The sequence below is a fragment of the Triturus cristatus genome, chromosome 7 (assembly GCF_964204655.1).
Source record: "Triturus cristatus chromosome 7, aTriCri1.1, whole genome shotgun sequence".
Taxonomy (NCBI): Eukaryota; Metazoa; Chordata; class Amphibia; order Caudata; family Salamandridae; genus Triturus; species Triturus cristatus.
Window position 1 is genome coordinate 319,631,689 of NC_140590.1, and position 18,389 is coordinate 319,650,077.

Sequence of the window (18,389 nt, forward strand, 5' to 3'; positions counted from 1 at the left end):
TCACAAACCCCGCACAGGACATTCTTCGTGGCCACCCATACAGAATGTATTCATATTTAATAAGGATTCAGTAGGGGGGCTTGCGGGCGCGTTTGGAGTCCACCCCCCACCAGCGGCCTCTCTTCCACTGTGGTGCACTGACCTTTTCAAGACAGCCTGATAATACACGAGGAGCGTCTGCTTCAGGGGAGAGGGGGAAGGTCAAGCGGAGCTGATCTGCACTCAAGTCGCGAGCCACTTTGGGAGATCGAGGGAAGGGGTCCCGCGTCATCCTATTAACAAAGCACCACCAGGCTGGGCGATACCAAGAAGATGGAGGGGGCGTTTCTAGGAATTGGACTGGGGCCCACCGCCTGCCGGTTGATCCTCTTGCTATGTATCTGTTGTCTGCTTAGTGAACCGCAGACCATGAAAGTTGATTTATTTCCGGAACATTCTCTCTGTGCTTCAAATGATATAACATTAAATCCCCCAAACTCCACTTTCATTACTCAACTATCCGGGCGCATTCAAAATGTAGACAATTTTTCGTGCACTGTTTGTTATATTACTAGACTATTTTCTTGTAGCCTGCTACGATTGTGTCGTAAAAAATGTGTGGCAGCACAACATTCTACAGCACAAAACAGAACATGACACAATACATAACACAGGAGGAAACAATGTATAATTTCTTTATTTTTTTTGTAGCACTATGATCTCACTTTGTTTATAAACAGTATTTTAACTAATGCACTCCAGGCCTATACATTTTTAAGTCTCGCTGTCATCTGCAGCTCTTGTAACTTAAACTCTTGTGTGAAACTTTAGTGACCCGTACGCATAAGTGTATGGGACTTAAAATGAGAAACGGTATTTGTACATCCCTTAAAATGCCTTTCTCTTCCCTTGATCGGCATGTGTGAAATTTGAAGGGAAGAAACATAGCTAGACCCATTCGTCGACTAGCACATTTCATTGAATGGCACCAACGTTATTAGCAAAAAGAACAAGCACTGGTCAAGCCAATAGGTCTACATGCATACTGCATTTGAGCATGTTCTTAATTCTATAAAGGCAAGGCCTAGTGACTTTTGAAAAGCTTGCTTTGCTTTTAGCAGCTGCATTATTTGCTTTATGCATGTGTCTGTGAGTATGTAAGAGTGTATGTGTACAGGTATATGTGACTCGCACACGATTCCAGACTAAAACATTAACAATAGCCTGCTGCAGTGAAAAAACGAAACAAAAAAGGCTTGCTTTCTGCATAAAAGCATATATGAGACTAATAAATCAGTGTGTGATAATTCAGTGTCAAATTGACAGGTAATATAGACCATCATGCATTTGCAACGTAAGCACCTTTTATGAAGTGGAGTGATACATTAAATAGACAGTAGGGTGTGGTGAGAGAGAAATACTCCTCTGGGTGGAGCCAATTGGTTACAACAGGTCGTGCAAGCAGCTGTGCTGTCCGGCCAGCTTTAACTAGGACATCTGCCATCTAAGTCTCAAGTAAATCATGATACAGAGTCACTATTGCAGACCATGTGGAGGGTTGGGGGAGGGGCTAGTCATTGGGCAAGCTCACCAACCAACCCTTATTATATGTTGAATGCAGTGTCTCATGTGACACAAGGCCTTGCAAACACCCTCCACTCTGTATTTATTTTCAAAGCCTCTGTATTATGAGTGCAGTGACGCTTTTGGAGGGGTGGGTGCAGAACAAAGTCACAACCTAAGCCCTGTGCCAAACGTGTTCTATGTATGGCAGAAACTTTTGTCTAGTGGACGTTTGATGCTTGAGAAGGGTTGGGTGCAGCCCAAACTACAAGGCCATGTCACCTCCAGATAGGAACACATTCAACCCCATCCAGGTTATGGTTTGTTTAGGCCACATCAGGGAGGTGTAGTTTGACTCTCATGACCGTGAACAGTGGACCGACAACTGGGCAAACCTGTTACACTTAAGGTGTAACACAGAGAAAACCAAAAATATAATGTCTGGAAGGTTTGCATTAATCTCACCCACTGGTAATTGCTCTGGCCACATTCCAGTCCATCATTTTATTTTTGTCCACTATAACACTCTAGAGGAGACAGGCCAGGGGCAAATCTGCCTGGGTCTTCTGCACCAATGGGAACAGATAGCCCAAAATGCAAGGCCATGCCGCCAAGAAATAGGAATACAGCAACCCCAGACTGGTTGTGGTCCAGCGTTCTCAGTAAACTGATAATGCTCTCTCCTACCCCGCACTTCTTTAACAGTAAGTTCCAAAACATTCCATCCTTTCCCTCATTCTCTACCACTTGTTAAAGGAACAATTTAGTTATTTCTTGTGACAATCTTACAACTCTGGTCATCTATATACTGATGAAATGTTGTATATCAAAGTGTCTTTGCCAGGAGACATAGCTGATGTTGCCAGTTCAAGATGCTAACCTACGCTTACAAGGCTCTGCATAATGAGGGACCTGCATACATCAACAAATGACTCACCTTCCACCTTCTGACCAGACACCTTCGATCTGCTTCTATATCCATTGCAGACACCCCATGGATCCACCGAACCAGCAGCAGAGGGTGCTTCTTCTCACACCTGGCAGCCAAGGCATGGAACAACCTTTCCCCTGCACCTCAGCATGGCACTGTTGCTCCTACAATTCTTGACAGAACTCAATACGTGGATGTTTGAATGACCAACCCACCATGCAGAAGCCAACATCTCCAACGCATCAAGACCCTTCAGGTGATTTGCTGCGCTCTATAAATGTTTGATTGATTTGCTCTTTGCACCAATAATTCGATACGCAGGATTGGGGCTCTGTGAGTGCCAAAGTACGGTGGTCCTGATGCTAATAAAGGACACCTTTACAGGACAATATTAAAATTCAGAAACCATGAAGGTTAGTTTAAAATTAAAAAATCCTAACATAAGACAAAAGGTAGTTAGTGAGTCACATTCACATCTGCATCGGTAATGCATCAAAATAAAGCAAATTGCAAAAGGTCATAACATAAGGTAATTACCCATAGTTAAAATATATTTGCGTAACAAAATAGCATACATCTACTCAGTTCGGAAGTCAAGGGAAAGAGGTAAATCAGCAAACCGTCTCCTGTGGAGTCTGTCAGTCCAAAAGCAAAAGTCTAATTATAACGTCAGGTAACATACTGACGCTGGGACTACTCAGTATGAAAGCAAGGCAAGCCTAGCACTCTGGCATGTCTAAGGGAAATCAGATAATAGTCCAACATAGAGACTGTTTGATATGGAAGCAGGGAAAGCTCTTTAAGCAAAATAAGAAAACAGATTTCCATAGATTCAGCCTTCATAAAAGCAAGCAAAGGTCTGGCACACATCCCAGAAGAGGCACATGTTATAGTTTCAGAAAAAAAATGCTCTCAACAAAACATGAGGTTACAACATAGAGCTGAACTAATAAATTTACATGACATATACCAATAAACATAGCACTAGGGGTGTGCAAAGAATTCTGCTCCACTGTCGGAGTTCGCCAAGTTTGTCCCACTTCGCGTTCTACGCGGAATGCGGCATTCAGCTAAACTCCTCGAAGTGATGCGAGCAGAGTTTTATCTCTCATAGCAGCTCACCAACGTTAAGTTGGTGAGTACTCAAGAGAAAAAAATCAAGAGCGAGACTTCCCAGTGGGATTTCTCAATGCAGGCGGTCGCAGCAGGTCCCACCCGATCGCGTTAGGTCGCGACTGCTCGTGTTGAGAAATCTGTCACTCACGTTGGCGATGCTGCCACCTCGAAGTGATGCGAGCGGAGTTTTATCTCTCATAGCAGCTCACCAACGTTAAGTTGGCGAGTACTCAAGAGAAAAAAATCACGACGCGCTGAATGCCAGGTACCTACAGCTATACTTTCACCTGCTACTTTGTCCTCATTTTAAAACACTGTTTTTAATATTGCACTTTCTTACTTATCCCGCACCGCCTTCCAAGCACTCCTCTCCAGTCCAACTCGGGTTTGCCCGTTGAGTGGAGAGAGGTAGTGCTGACGGGAGTGATCTGGGGCATTTCCGGGTCTTTCCGGGGCATTTCCGGCCCACACCGGAAAGGAGGTTGACGGTCTAGCGGCCAAACCTATTTAATCCAATGCTTGGCGAGACGCGCAGCAGACAAGCGCGGCGGGCGCGCCGATGGCGCGCTAAGGGCGCGCTAAAGGCAAGCTCGTCAGCGCTCATCCGCGCCCGTCCGTCGCCAGGAGCCAGGACCCCTGGCCGTTTATACCCAGGTACCTCCCATACTATCAATCCTAGGTGCACTTATACTAGAGATATATTGCTTAGGATCAGACTGACCCCTTGCGGGTTGCCGACTTACTTTGGCTGCATACCAGAAGGGCCTTTTTCATGTAAATTATGCAAGTGTCAAGCTACCTCTTCCCTGGATACTAATGACACCCCGAACCTTTCGATTGTCGATACATCTTCCAACATTGGTACTGTCCCTCACAATAATCCCCCCCTTGGTTCTACCCTTGACCTACCTAATAGTAAAACCTGGAACTGCCTTCTAGCCAATGTTAGGTCCCTCCCCAGGCATGCCATCAACATATGGGATCTCTTAAACGATAAAAACTCAGACACTGGATTTCTCACAGAGACCTGGATTAAACCTTCAGCTATCCCGGCGATCGCTCTGGCTCTCCCACCTGGCTTCCGCATCCAAAGACTTGATAGGCTGGAACGAGCGGGTGGAGGTGTTGCTATAATCCATAAGGACTCTATATCCATTACTATCCTAGACCAGCTCTGCACAGACCTATTTGAATGCCTTATTTTCAGGCTTGATCTCCACCCCCAACGTAGTTGGAAAGGAGCCATTATATACAGACCCCCTGGCCCGCTATATGACTTCAACAGCCGTCTATTAGAATTCATCTCCCCTCATATAATTGCCACCCACAATTTCCTACTCCTAGGGGATTTCAACATTCATAGCGAGAATGTCTACAATCATGAAGCTATGGTCTGTCTAGAGGACCTGGCCTCTTCAGGTCTCCTTAAAATTAATAATGACCCCACCCATATAGCTGGCCACACCTTAGATCTCATCCTCTCCAACTCCCAGAACATCTTATGTGGGGATACACTTCCTTTGACCTGGTCCGACCACTCCCTGATTAACTTTCATCTGACGAGTCCTACTACCTCCCCGACTCCCATATCCCACATGGACAGATGGTATAGACCCTGGCACAAAATCAAGGCCGACCACTTTATGTCCCCTTTTCTTACCTGGGACACAGACACTCTTACCTACGATGTAGAACACCAACTATCCCATTTTAATACCATCATCACCAACGTTCTTGATGAGGCAGCACCATTGAAGCCTCTCACCCACCCCCCTAAATCCGCACCTTCTGACTGGTACTCTCCGGCCCTACGCACTGAAAAGAGTTGGTGCAAGAAATTAGAACGGACATGGCGACTCTCTCACAGAGAACAAGATAAATTGAGTTACAAAACTGCTTTAGCATCCTATCATGTAAACATCAAAAATGCGCACAAAATCCATATTGCTCATCAATTGGAGCTAGCTGGAACCAACTCCAGGACTCTATTTCAAATAGTTAAGTCCTACACCAACCCTAGTGCCTGTGATACTGCGGAATCTCCTTCCTAATCGCTTTGCAATAGTGTTGTATCTTATCTCACTCAAAAAATAGATACCATCTATCAGAATATCATCTCTGCCAATACCATCCCCTCCCCTATCACAATAGTCCCCTCTGACAAACACAACATCACCTCACAACTACACTCCTTCCCCCCTCTCAGTCATATGGAAGTTATAGCCTTCCTTGCAACTACCAAATCTGGCTCCCCTCTGGACATCATCCCGCCAAGATTTCGGCCAAATTGGCTGACCTGCTTGCCCCTTCCATTTGTTCTATCCTTATTCACTCCCTGATTTCTGGCAGTCTCCCTCCAGCATGGAAAAATGCACAAGTAATACCCATACGAAAAAACCCCAAGATTCCTACCACTGAACTGTCCAACTACCGACCCATATCTCTACTACCCTTGCAGACGAAGCTCATTGAAAAACATATCAACAAGCACTTGTCCGAGTACATGGAAACCTCTCACCAGCTAGACGCTTCACAGTCGGGTTTTTCGGGCCAAACACAGTACCGAATCCGCTCTTATTGAGGTTACTGACAACATCCATATGGCCTTGGACAAGGGTCAAGCAGCACTGTTGGTGCTGCTTGACCTGTCAGCTGCATTTGATACCATTTCCCACCAGATTCTACTTGATAGACTCCAGGATATAGGTGTTCAAGGGCTGGCCTTGAAGTGGATCACCGACTTCCTAACTGACAGAACTCAGACTGTCACTCTAGGGACCTTTAAATCTACCTCTACTAAAGTTACCAAGGGGGTCCCGCAGGGCTCCTGTTTGAGCCCGACCCTTCTCAATATTTATGTCACCCCTCTGGACAGACTCGTGAGATCCTTGGGATTCACCCCCATCTCATATGCAGACAGACGACACACAGCTCCTCCTTACATTTGACAAAAATAGACCTGTTATTGAACTTATTTTCTCAGAAGGCATGAAATCCATCGCTGCCTGGATGTGGGCTAACTATTTACAACTCAACGCAACGCAACTGAAATCGTGTTGTCTGGGGGCCTACCTAGTGGCCGGAAGAACTTGGTCCCACCCCTGCCCCTAGAGAAGTGGTCAGGAACCTAGGTGTCAGAATTGATCACAAACTAACTCTTGCGGCACATGCTAATAATACTGCTGGCTCATGCTTCTACATCCTCAGCCTTCTTAGAAGGGTTTTTCCCCTTCTACCTTCCTCCACCAAGAAAACGCTAATGCAAGCCTTGGTACTTGACTACTGTAATGCCCTCTTATTTTCAGCTAACGAAGCCTCCCTCAACAAACTCCAGGTTGTGCAGGATACTGCCGCCCATCTTGTTGCCGACGTCCCCACCAGAACACCCTCTGTACCCCTTCTTAACCAACTACACTGGCTGCCGGTGAGAAAGCGGGTTAAATTCAAAATAGACTGCACTATCTTTAAAGCCCACAATGGCCAAGGTCCCTCGTATCTCTCGAGCAAACTAGCTTTATACACCCCAGCACGAGCACTTAGATCAAGCTCGGAACTTCTGCTCACCACCCCCTGGGTAAAAAAGGCACGCAGTGGAGGCAAAGCATTCTCTTACCTTGCTCCTGTGTTCTGGAATAAATTACCCTTTCATCTACGCAATTGCCAGAATCTACCTCAGTTCAGAAAGCTGCTAAAAGCTCATCTCTTCTAAATTTCTTTACTCTGATATTCTCTGCTGTCTGAGCGCCGAGATACCCTCATGGGTGATTCAGTGCTATACAAACCAATAAACTTCAAACTTCAAACATGTTCTCGAGCGACAGAACGAAGCTGCACCCTCTTGCGCAGCGCATAGTGCTGTTCGCGCAGATTTTAAGTGCGGGACAAACTCCCAGCGCAAAAAAATCAGTGCGAGCAGCGCTACTTGCCAAACTCTCCTGCTCGTGGAACTCCGCAGAGCACAGCAGAGTGTTTACGTCACTTCACAGAGTTTCGCGAAGCAGAACTCCATGAACTCCGGCCAGTCCTATATTGCAGAAAATGTGTTAAATAAAACAGGCTACTCTAAGGACCACTCAAATTGTTAATAATGATCCCCTTTACCCTTCATACAAGTAAATTGACATTGCACAATTGGCCAATGTTTTACATGTCCGGCCAGTGAAAATTCTCCAAAGTTGTTTTTCACTGTGGCAAGGATGACTCTCATGTAGTAGTAAAGTACTAGGTGACATAATAGCACTATTAATGACTAACGTCTGTTTGGGAGTAGCTAGAAAAATTATTCAAGAACTTATTTTAATAGTAGCTTAAAATACAACCTAATGGTCAACTCATATTTGCTATTTCTAGTTTGAAAATAACACTTTTAGAAAGTTGTCATTTTCCTGCTTGAGCAAAATGTGCCTTTCTGACAGTATGTACTGTCACCCAGGACCTGATTGGCTCCTTGACTAGGTGTGAAGTAGTTCCCAGAGCTGAGACAAAGAGAGAGGGGTTGACCTTCCCCTGTCAGGATAGTTATCTGGGCAGGCCAAGGAACTTAATTAACTTCAAAGGATGCCTACCCTACAACTGGCAGATGTAGCTCACACCTGGGCCTGCCCCTCTATTGTCCTTCTAGCCACTGAGACACCACTCTCAATGGGAGAGGGGCTGCCTCAGAACCAGTTTTGAATGGCCACTAAGAAGGGCTTGCTCATGTTCCTGGTCACACCTCTAGGGCGGGCACAGGAGCTCTGCACAAGGGAGGACATGTTTTGCCATCTTGGATTTAGGCAGAGAAAGGCATTGTGGGCTAGTTTACTGTAAAGCATTCAGAAAGTGCTGGAAAAGTTTGTAGGGTCACCCCTGGGAACTTTTACCCCATTGGTTATGGAATGGTCAGGAGTTTCACCAACCCACATTAATGTGGCACCCCTAGTTCCTTCTTCAGAATACTGTTGGACCTGTGAAAGACAGAGGAAAGAGTGCATCTGCTGTTATGACCTGTGAGGAGAACTTAAAGGGCTGGACCTGCTCTCACTTGTATCGAAAGCTCAGAAATGTATTCCAAGGGTCAGTTGGCTGACCTCCCCTTGAGCTACAGAGACACTTCAAAGCAAACTACCGTATGCAGTGTAGTGAGTGCATTTGCTGCAGTGGTGGTGCCATCTGGTAATTTGAAACACGAACCATTCACATATAGTCCCCCTTGGGGGTCAGATAAGGGAACATCAGTCAGGTGTTCCCATCCCTTCGTCTCCTCCGTCCGAAACAGACAATCATGTATGTCTATTTCCTCACTCTCCGAAGAGAGGGGTAGTCACGTGCCAGGGTTCAGAGTGGCACATCTTTTGATTGTGATATGCGGGGCGAAAAGAGTTAACTCATAACCAGTCAGACGTGCACTGGTAAAGTGCTGCGTCTTGGTCTTGTTCAAGAGAGTGTCCACAGCATGCGGTACCATTACTGTGAGGTCAGTATCAAGTACGAGCCAGCCGATTGCCTCAATATATCCTCTACACCCTCCACTCTCTCATTCATCTCAAACCCCATACTACTACTATGATTCCCAAAATAACGCTTTCTCGACTCTTCACTACTGTACCCTCCTTGCATCATCTCATATCTCTTTTACTAGTCTGATCCCTCTAAACCTTTCCCTCTGACTCTTTACCCTCCACCTCCCTTTTACTCATCCCAAGCCTTCTTCTACTTTTATGAGCTCCAAAATATCCCTCCACTATCCTTTTCAATCCAAATAACAGACTAACATGTACACCACTCAAATTAATTTCATATTTCACTATACTAATTCACCACAAATCTTTTATGGTTCCGGATTAGCATGCTACTTGCCGAAAAAGCACTTCTACACCTCATATGGGGTACCGAGCGCTATATGAATGCAAACTTTTTTCCCTCTTCTATACCTCCACTATCTTTCTCAATCGATATAACTGACTAACATATCCACCACTCAAATTACTTTCATATTTCTCTATACTAATTCACCACTAATCCTTTATGGGTTCCGAAGTAGTGTGCTTATCACCGAAAAAGTGCTTTGATGCCTTGTCAGTGTTTTTAAACGCTACATAAATGCAATTACAATACAATGCAATACTGGTGTGTTTATGTCCTGAAGGTGAAATACTGCCAATTTTGTTTTTTACTATTGTGAGGGCTATCTCTCCTATAGGTTATCATTTGAGATGCCTTGTAACATCTTACAAGTGTAACTTTCAATCAGGAAGAGATAGAGATTTGCAGTTTGGGGGCATTGAACTCAAAATTTTAAAATACATCTTTTTGTGAAGTTGGTTTTTAAACTGTGTGTTTGAAAATGCCACTTTTAGAAAGTGTTCCTAAAAGTAAATGGGATACCCAATTAACCCTTGACGGCTTGTGCAAACAAATATTGGCGGGTAAATGTGCCTACAAGGGATTTTCTAAATTGAATGTTTGTATAGTTATTCCAAACAAGGTTTGACAAACTATCAAAGTAGTTTGAGATTCACAAATTTCAAAATCAAATTGTAATTAACATATGATCAAAATTATCAAAAAAAGATTTATAACAATTGTCAAAGAAAGATTTCCCACACTGGTGTATATATTAAAAAAATAGACTTTTATATGAATCAAATTTCAGTTCATTTAAAAAGGGTATATTGCCTTGTAAATACTTGAAAAATGGTGTACACAATTGTAACAAAGAAATATATATAATATTGTAACTTCTTGTTGCTTAGTGTTTTTGTATGATCTTGTACCCTTATTAAATGAAATTTGATGCATATAAAAGTCTTTTTTTTTAATATATGCACCCGTGTGAGAAATTTTTCTTTGACAATTGTTATAAAAAAAATTGATAATTTTGATTATATGTTAATGAAAATTTGATTTGAAAATTGTGAATCTCAAACTACTTTGATAGAGTTTGTCAAACATTGATTGGAATAACCATACATACATTTAATTTAGCAAATCCCTTGTAGGCACATTTACCCGCCAACTTTTAGAAAGTGGGCATTTTCTTGCTTTATCATCCTGTGCCCCTGCCTGTGGAATCAATGTCTAGTTTGAACTGACAGCTGGGTTGTTTGTGCATTCACGTTAGGCAGTAACACAAAGGGAGCTGAGGTGCGCCCTGCATATCCTGATGGCCCATCACTAGGCTGATGGGCCTTCCTGAGCTAGAGTGGTCGAAGGAGTTGTCACTGACACCTAAATAGGGCTGTGCATGGCCTCTTACAATGCTGTCTCCGCACCCCGGTAGTGTGTCTGAAGTGAAGGCAGGGGAAGGTACAATCTTGTGGACAACAAACAGTTTCCTCTGAAGAATAGACGCCAACGCTGTTATGAGAGGTCTGGTTTGAGGGCCCGGTTATGTCGCTTACAGGATACGTGGTTAATATTTTAACCTGAATAATCAAAGACACTAACAGAGACTAGTTTTGACTGAACCGTCGGAAGGATAATACATTATTATACTAGGATTATTGAAGTTGCACTTGAGTTCTTTTGAACTATACCTTTAGTTTTACAAGATTTGATCGTTTATGATCTTGCCCTGATGAAGTCCATGACTTATAACTGTCAGGACGAAACACGTGTTGGCTTGGCTTGAAGGCACACAGTGAAGACTGTACATTGGAAAAAGAGACAAGATATGAACAGCTTGAATTAAAAGAAGACTACACTATTGAATTGGAATTTGGACTTTGATTTGAGCTTTACTACTGAACCACCTTGCTCGGTTTTCATTTTTGTAATTCCTCTGAAGAATGCCTACTTCAAAGGCCAAAAGGGGTATAAGTATTGGACCTGTAACCCCACATTTATAGAACACTTCTGGATCAAGAGGAGACTGAAGAACTTTAAGGAGGAATACTGCCCCTTTGCTGTGTGTTGCTTCGCTGGGTTAGCCTGCTTTTGCTGTTTCTGCTTTGGAGAGGAAAAGGACTGGACTTTGCTGTGTATCCTGCTTGTGAAGTTTCTCCAAAGGCTTGTGTGTGCTTGTCACCTATTAAGAAGTCTCAGGGCCATCAAAGACTTCACCTGCAGCATCCCTAAACTCCACTGCTGGGAGTTCTGACCTGTCATGTGGTGCCAATTACAGTTCTAGGCCCTTGGAGGTGGTTCCTGTTGCAGAAATCTACAAAAGACCTGACAATTGATTCATAGCCCTTCCAGCATCTCTTTTTCTGACGCAGCACCGCCACGCAGGAGAAACTTTCATGGACTGCCAGAGAAATTGATGCAGCGCCTGTTCATGGTCCAAAGAACCACCGCAGCCCGAGTCCAGCGCACCGTGTCTCCGAAGTCCGAGACCACTGTATGGACTCCGATGCAGGCACTGCTGTGCGGCTGAATGGATCGACACATCACCAGTCCATTGCTGGAAGAATCGGCACAGTGGTTGTTTGCTTAAGCCGCATCGACGTGATCGCACCTGTGAGACAGGTTTTCCACCTCATCACGCGCAGACCAGAACCAATTTTGGATTTCGATGTATTACTTCCCCTTACAGTCTGGAACCGATGCAACACTTCTGCAGCGTGCAGCAGAACTGACGCATCACTTCCCCAGGGACTTAAGAACCAACGCATTGCTGTGTTTTCCAACGCTTCCATCCTCTGTGGTTGTTTTTTCCTTGTGTATTTTGAAGCATCAAAGGTACTTTATGTAAAAATCACCATATCCATAGAGTTCTATGGAGAATTTTCTTCATGTTGTAGTCACCAGTCCCATGGGCCTGACCAATCAGAATGCGCATTTAGGCGCTTTTTATATATACACACATGCAGAGGTCAATGAGGGCAGGATCTATTGAGAGTGACGTCCCTAAGCTTTTGTAATTTTGCCGAAGCAGTTCCCGTACGGGGTTGTTAAAAATACCTGTTCTTTAATGCCGGCCGTGAGTTGCCTCAGCCTGAAGAGTAAAGATGGATTCTCCTGTACTGTGAATGACTTCTAAAGAGGAAGCAGCCCTTCTCTTCAGAAGGCCTGCTACCTGAAAGCAATGTAAATGTGTGCAATTGGTTAATCAGAAAATCTAAAGGACGCCTCAGAGGTAGAAGAGGCTACCACAAATGGAAGCATTTATATATACATTGAGGTCTGGCTCACCTGCTCTTATCTCGCACCAAAATCATGATATCATACCATTCAATTCATTTCTGAAATTGAAATGCCTTTTGGTCTTTACTTTATGGTTATGTTCTTCAAGTTGAATAAGAAAAAAGGGGGAATCCTTTACTTTTCTCTGTTGAAGCTGGGGGGGGGGGGCGAGAGGGCAATCGAGTTACTGACTCCACACCTGTGTGGGCTTCCACCACTAAACAAAAAACACAAGCAAACAGTCTAGCCGTGGATAGCAATTCACTATAATGCCAGGTATTGCAGAAATGACATCACACACCTTCAAGACCGACTATGATGACATCACTGGGTCGACGCCTTGCCCCACCCATAAGCTCTCAACAGCCCGCTCTGTGCTGCTGAGCTGCTAGTTAAAGGAAACTACAGAGAATAATCCCGGTTGTTCAAGCTCTGTTTCTATTCTCTTGCTCCTTATGTCTTCCTGACACTGCATCGAGGGGTAGCAAGAGTAGTAACAAGACAAGAGTAGCTACCCCTAATCGGCACCCGCAGATGCCCGTGTTGTCTACCTGTGTTTTCTCGTCTCCCATCCTCACATGGGCGAGGCGCTGGGAGCCTCGGGGGCAGGGTTTTCCTCCACTTCCCTGGTGCTCGCCCCCTCCCCCTCTCTCGCTCTAAACTCCGCCCTCACCGCACAGCTGCTCTGCCGCCTTCCTCCAGCGCATTCAGCACCGAGAGCGGCGGACAGCTCCCTCCTGGCCAACACCCAACCTAAACGGCTGCTCCTCGGCACCACTGGTTGATCCTCGCGACCTTTGTGTTTTTTGAAGGGGGAATCGTTGGGCCAAGATCAGGCGTGGATTGTGTCGCACTAAGGTAAGAGAAACCTCGCCGGTGTGTTTTTTGTTGTTGTTAAGAGTAGGCGACTAAATGTAGAATTCCCTCCAGCTCGAGCCAAGAAGAGGTGGTGAAGTTCTGTTGATCACGCGCGTCTCGGGCGCTGGTCAGCTCTGGTGCGGGCCCCCACTTTCTGCACAGGAGTGGGGTAGTTTGGTGTCGCCTGTGAGGGGTTATGGGAGGTGCTCGTCGTGGGAGGTGAGAGGGGTGTCGACGCTTTTCCTATGATGTTGTAGGTTGGGCATGTTGGCATTTTGTTTTCTGTTATCAGGTTGGCAGGGTGAGGGTCTGGGGCATGTATTAGTGTTTTGGGTGTCGGTTGATTGTTGTACTTTGGCCATAAGTAGGTGGTGTGTTTTAAGGGGCTTTGGGGGAAGGAGGGGTGGTGCGTGTGCGTGCGGATTTGTGTTTATTTTAGCGTGAGAGTTTGGGTGTGTACGTTTTTGTGTGCATCTGCTCGTGAATGCGTTTGCACCCGAGTGTGACTTAGTTGCGTAAGTGGGATAGGGAGCAGGCACAATTCGTGTTCTTTGTACTCAGTTTGCATTGTAATGGTCTTTCTACTCATAAGATATTTTCCTCGTGAGGCGGGGCACGATGTATGTGATGCTTTTGTAAGAAAGGGGTTGAGGGTAGAAACGGCATTTGTGCCCCTTTAAATAGCGATCAAAGCACGTAATTATTCAAGCACTAAAGTAGTGAAACCAAGGAAGGAAGAAGAGACAGCACGAGATTCCCTGCTGGTGAAGATGTGTTGTTTTTAAAGGCAGTGATATTACAATTTGTGGGAGGGGGTTCGCAATGTACATGTTCTGCTTTTCTTGCCAGGCGTAGCTTTGTATAAGTCACATTTCCAGTGGGGGATGGGTGGGCCTGCAGAAGGTAAGCTTTGCGTAGGTGTTTTATTTTCCTCTATGTGTGTGGAGTGTAGGGGCACAGGCTGTTGGGGTGGGGAGAAGGGCGTGTCCTGAATTATACTGATACTGTGGGCTTAGTGCACACCAGATACTGAGTTTGAACGCGGTGTTAGTATCCTTGTCAGTGTTCCTTCCTCTTCAGGCCGGAAGGATGAAGGCTTAGGGCTACCCTGGCAGGGTTCAAGCACACAGCCTGCCACCTATACCCGGGCCCCTGCCATGGTTTGGTGCCACACTGCCACCATTAACCTCTCCCGCCGTTTGATCCCCCAACACCCCCTCCCAACCATTGCTGACTCCTGTTGTCACACTTGAAGTTGGGTGACAGGCAGACTTCTGGTGGTTGAAAAGACTCAAAAGGGAGCGCCTCAAGAGTCCAACAAGTATCTTGTAGAGCTTGTTCTCTTTTTTCCTCCTCCTTTCAGTAAGAACACATCATTCTATGGTGCAGATCCCAATGTACTCTTCTCCAAGACCAAAATAACTTCTGATAGTTGTTGAGAACACTTAGGAGGTTGTGCGTCCAAACATCTGACAGTGGTGGGCACGTGAATCGCCTTTCTCTAGAGCCTCCCTAGTTGGGTTTGTGCAAACTCGGCTGCCACAAGGCCCAGAAAATCAATTTTTACTTCCCCACCGACTGAAAATGAAATAGAAGTATTGCATTTGAAAAGCAAAATTAATGCACTGAGTGAAATACAGCTCCTAACATTCCCAAACAAATTATATTACTGTTTCTATTGTGACATCACTTAACCAACTAATGTGATGTAAACAACTCTTGTGGTGTAACTAAAGTTTGTTGCGGTGACATCACAGCATATGCTGATGCCATCAGCTTACCTTGTAAACTTTTCAGCTGTGCCCAATTTGATGTCATCACAGCAAGTTTTTGTCACCAAAGCCTATTGTGATGTGTTTAGCACTTATATGTGGCTATTCTGGCGTTATACTATGTAAACAAAACCTATTGTGATGCAGATAAGTACAGCTGTGGTATCATATCATGTGAGAATGTCTAACAACCCTATTGAGATGTCAAGGAAGTGCATTGCGATACACTGGGCACCTAACATATGTCAAGTCAATCACATTTTGCGCATGTTACCCTCTTTTTAGTACTATGCACTCACCGAACAAACAAAATGCCTCCATAGACTTTAATAGGGTCACCTCCTTTAGAAACCTTCAATACCCTCCCAAAAAAGTTTGTGCTTTCTTGACCTTTACAGTGTCACCCTCCTGAAGACTTCAGATGACCCTCAAATTTAAGTGAAGAGGTTGTCAGGTATGCATTTGCCAGTGATAAGACACCTTCTGCCAGGCCCGATGGACAACCGTCCATTATTTGTAAAATACACGACACACATTCCTGTGATGAGAACAGGGCATACAACCTTAGAGCCATGTTTATAACCCTGGTGTGAGTTAAACCACCTCTAAGTGGGTCACCCCCACATTCTACTTTATTCAACAATCTGCAATGCCTAAAAGTTCTTCAGCAAAGTTCTGGAAATAAGTAGTCACACCTTATACACATCTTCATTACATAGAATTTGTCTATAGCACTGTATTACAACTATTTAACACGGGCACATGCCCAGACATCCACTGCTGGCTAATCTAGTGTTAACTGAAGCTTTGGCTTCTCTCATGGATTTTGTGGAACCAGCTTTGGCTTTCAGCCACAACCTACTTTGAAACATACCTCTAACCCACATCAGGCGTACTCAGCCTTTACCTTGTTTAGCATGGAGTACTATTTGCAGCCCAAACTTTACTGGTTTGTAAATGGTGCACCGTATAACTTTGAACATGCAGGGCTGGCCGCAGCACCAGTCCCCCAGCATACTCTAAACCCAACTTTACATCCAACTCCCAGCAGAAAACCAATCTCCAGCTGCACGCTCTTCGGTAGGCTTTGGTCGCCGGGCCCTACACCAAACCCCAAATGGGTGATAAAGCACCCTCAGGCACCCAAGCCCTCCACTATTCAAAGCCATGATCCAGGCGCAGCAGTGGTATGGCCCTGTGCCCAACCCTCTCCAGGCAGACGACGCCCTCATGAATGTCTGTGTTTTTGTAATCATATTTAAAGTTGAGTATACGCTCAACCCCCTTTGTAGACACCCAACCAACTGCTGTGCATGGCCTTCAGCCGTAAGTATAGCTGGTTTGACCAGGCACCAACCCCCAGTCGTATGACCTACGGCCTGCACAATGGAGGCCTGTCACTCATTCTCCATGTTGTCGTAGCCAATCAGGTTGCACCCATCCATTTTGAATGGGTCAATCAGCGCATATCTGGATACCAAAGGTCCAGGTATCTTTAAATGTTTACCACTGTTAACCCCTTCATGCCCAATACAGCACCTATTTAAACACTAAGGGTCTGATTACGAGTATGGCGGCAGGGTTACTCCGTCACAAACATGAAGAATATCCCGTACGCCATAATACAGTTCCATTATATCCTATGGAACCTATAATACGGAGTACGAGATATCCGTCATGTTTGGGACGGACTGTCCTATCCAGCAGACTTGTAATCGGCCCTAATTTCTTGAAAACTGGTGAACAGCTTTAAGCATATTTTTGAGAAAAGTTAGAACTTTTGGCCAACTTGGTGTCATTCCGTTCAGCCAGTTTTTCTTTATTGCCACCAGGAGTATACTGGGATAAACTGATTTTGCTTCCTTGTTTCTGCTCAGTGAAACAGAAATAAAACAAACAGGTTTTGCTCAACTTTTTACCTTGAAACAGGGGACTTGCTACAAGGTGCTGTCGGTTTGCTTAATTTCTTACCTACTACTAAATCATATATCTGTTTTTTGCCTCTGTACTTCATCTTTGTGTGCTACTCCATAGCACCACTGCATGAAAAATGCAGAACCTATAGATTCCGCTAAACACACACATACACGTCAGGTGGTAGGTTGCAGTAACCGCCATCCTCAACCTGTGTAGAGCCCCTCATAACTCATGCGGGATCTGTTGTACTGCAGTGCGTAGAAGCGAAGAAGTTGGCAAGTGCTGGACTATACACATTTCTAACTAACATAATGTTATGTTATGCTACACATGAAATAAAAGTTGATCAATATCGAACCAACAATTATACAGTAGTGGCTAGGCTATCAATCTGCACAAACGTGTGTTCCTACTAAATCCAAACAGTTCTTATTTGCATGGTGCTCCAAGGAGTTGAAGTGGCCACCACACCCCAACACCTGGAAGCAAAGCCCCCGCACACAAATTAATAATACTCCTCCGCTCCATGGTATTAATATCAAGTTCAAATTATTCCAAGAATGTCCTTTTTAGTTTTCTTTATTTCGTCTGCTTATACATCCAACAATCTTGTCAGATCTGTAGCCTACATCGAGCAATCTTGCCAGTTCTGAAGCCAACACATGTTTCGTCATATAGGTACCTCAACCAATGACTTCCTCAGCGCTAACTTAAATTCCAATGTGGTGTCTGCCGGTAATGATATGAGTTGGAGTAATCTCCCTGACCTGATATTTGATTCGTACACAAGTGGCAGTTGCATTAAGGATTTGTCTGGTGCACAGATATAGTAGGATATAGATCTTGACTGTGGAGTGTTTTTTTTTATATATACCACATTGGAACTTAAGTTAGCCCTGAAGAAGTTATTAGTTGATGTACCTATATGACGAAACACATGTTGGCTACAGAACTGGCAAGATTGCCGGATGTATGAGAAGACAAAATACAGAAAACTAAAAAGGACATTCTTGGAATAACTTGAACTTGATATTATTACAATGGAGCTCAGGAGTATTATTCAATATCGAAACAAAAGAACACCGCGTTCACACTGAACCCCCACTATGCCAGCGAAGAGGAGAGCAAACTATGAGACGGAACCAGCA

At 44.6% G+C, this 18,389-nt stretch overlaps 1 protein-coding gene across 1 annotated transcript in view; it reads left to right on the top strand.

Moving 5' to 3' along the window:
• The first annotated feature begins 13,379 nt into the window (after window positions 1-13,379).
• The window catches only part of SYT5 (synaptotagmin 5), a 493,558-nt gene continuing 488,548 nt past the window's right edge, over window positions 13,380-18,389 (top strand). Inside the window, exon 1 of the mRNA XM_085616399.1 lies at window positions 13,380-13,552. The gene's annotated coding sequence lies outside the window, so the exon portion shown is untranslated. The remainder of the gene's footprint in view (window positions 13,553-18,389) is intronic.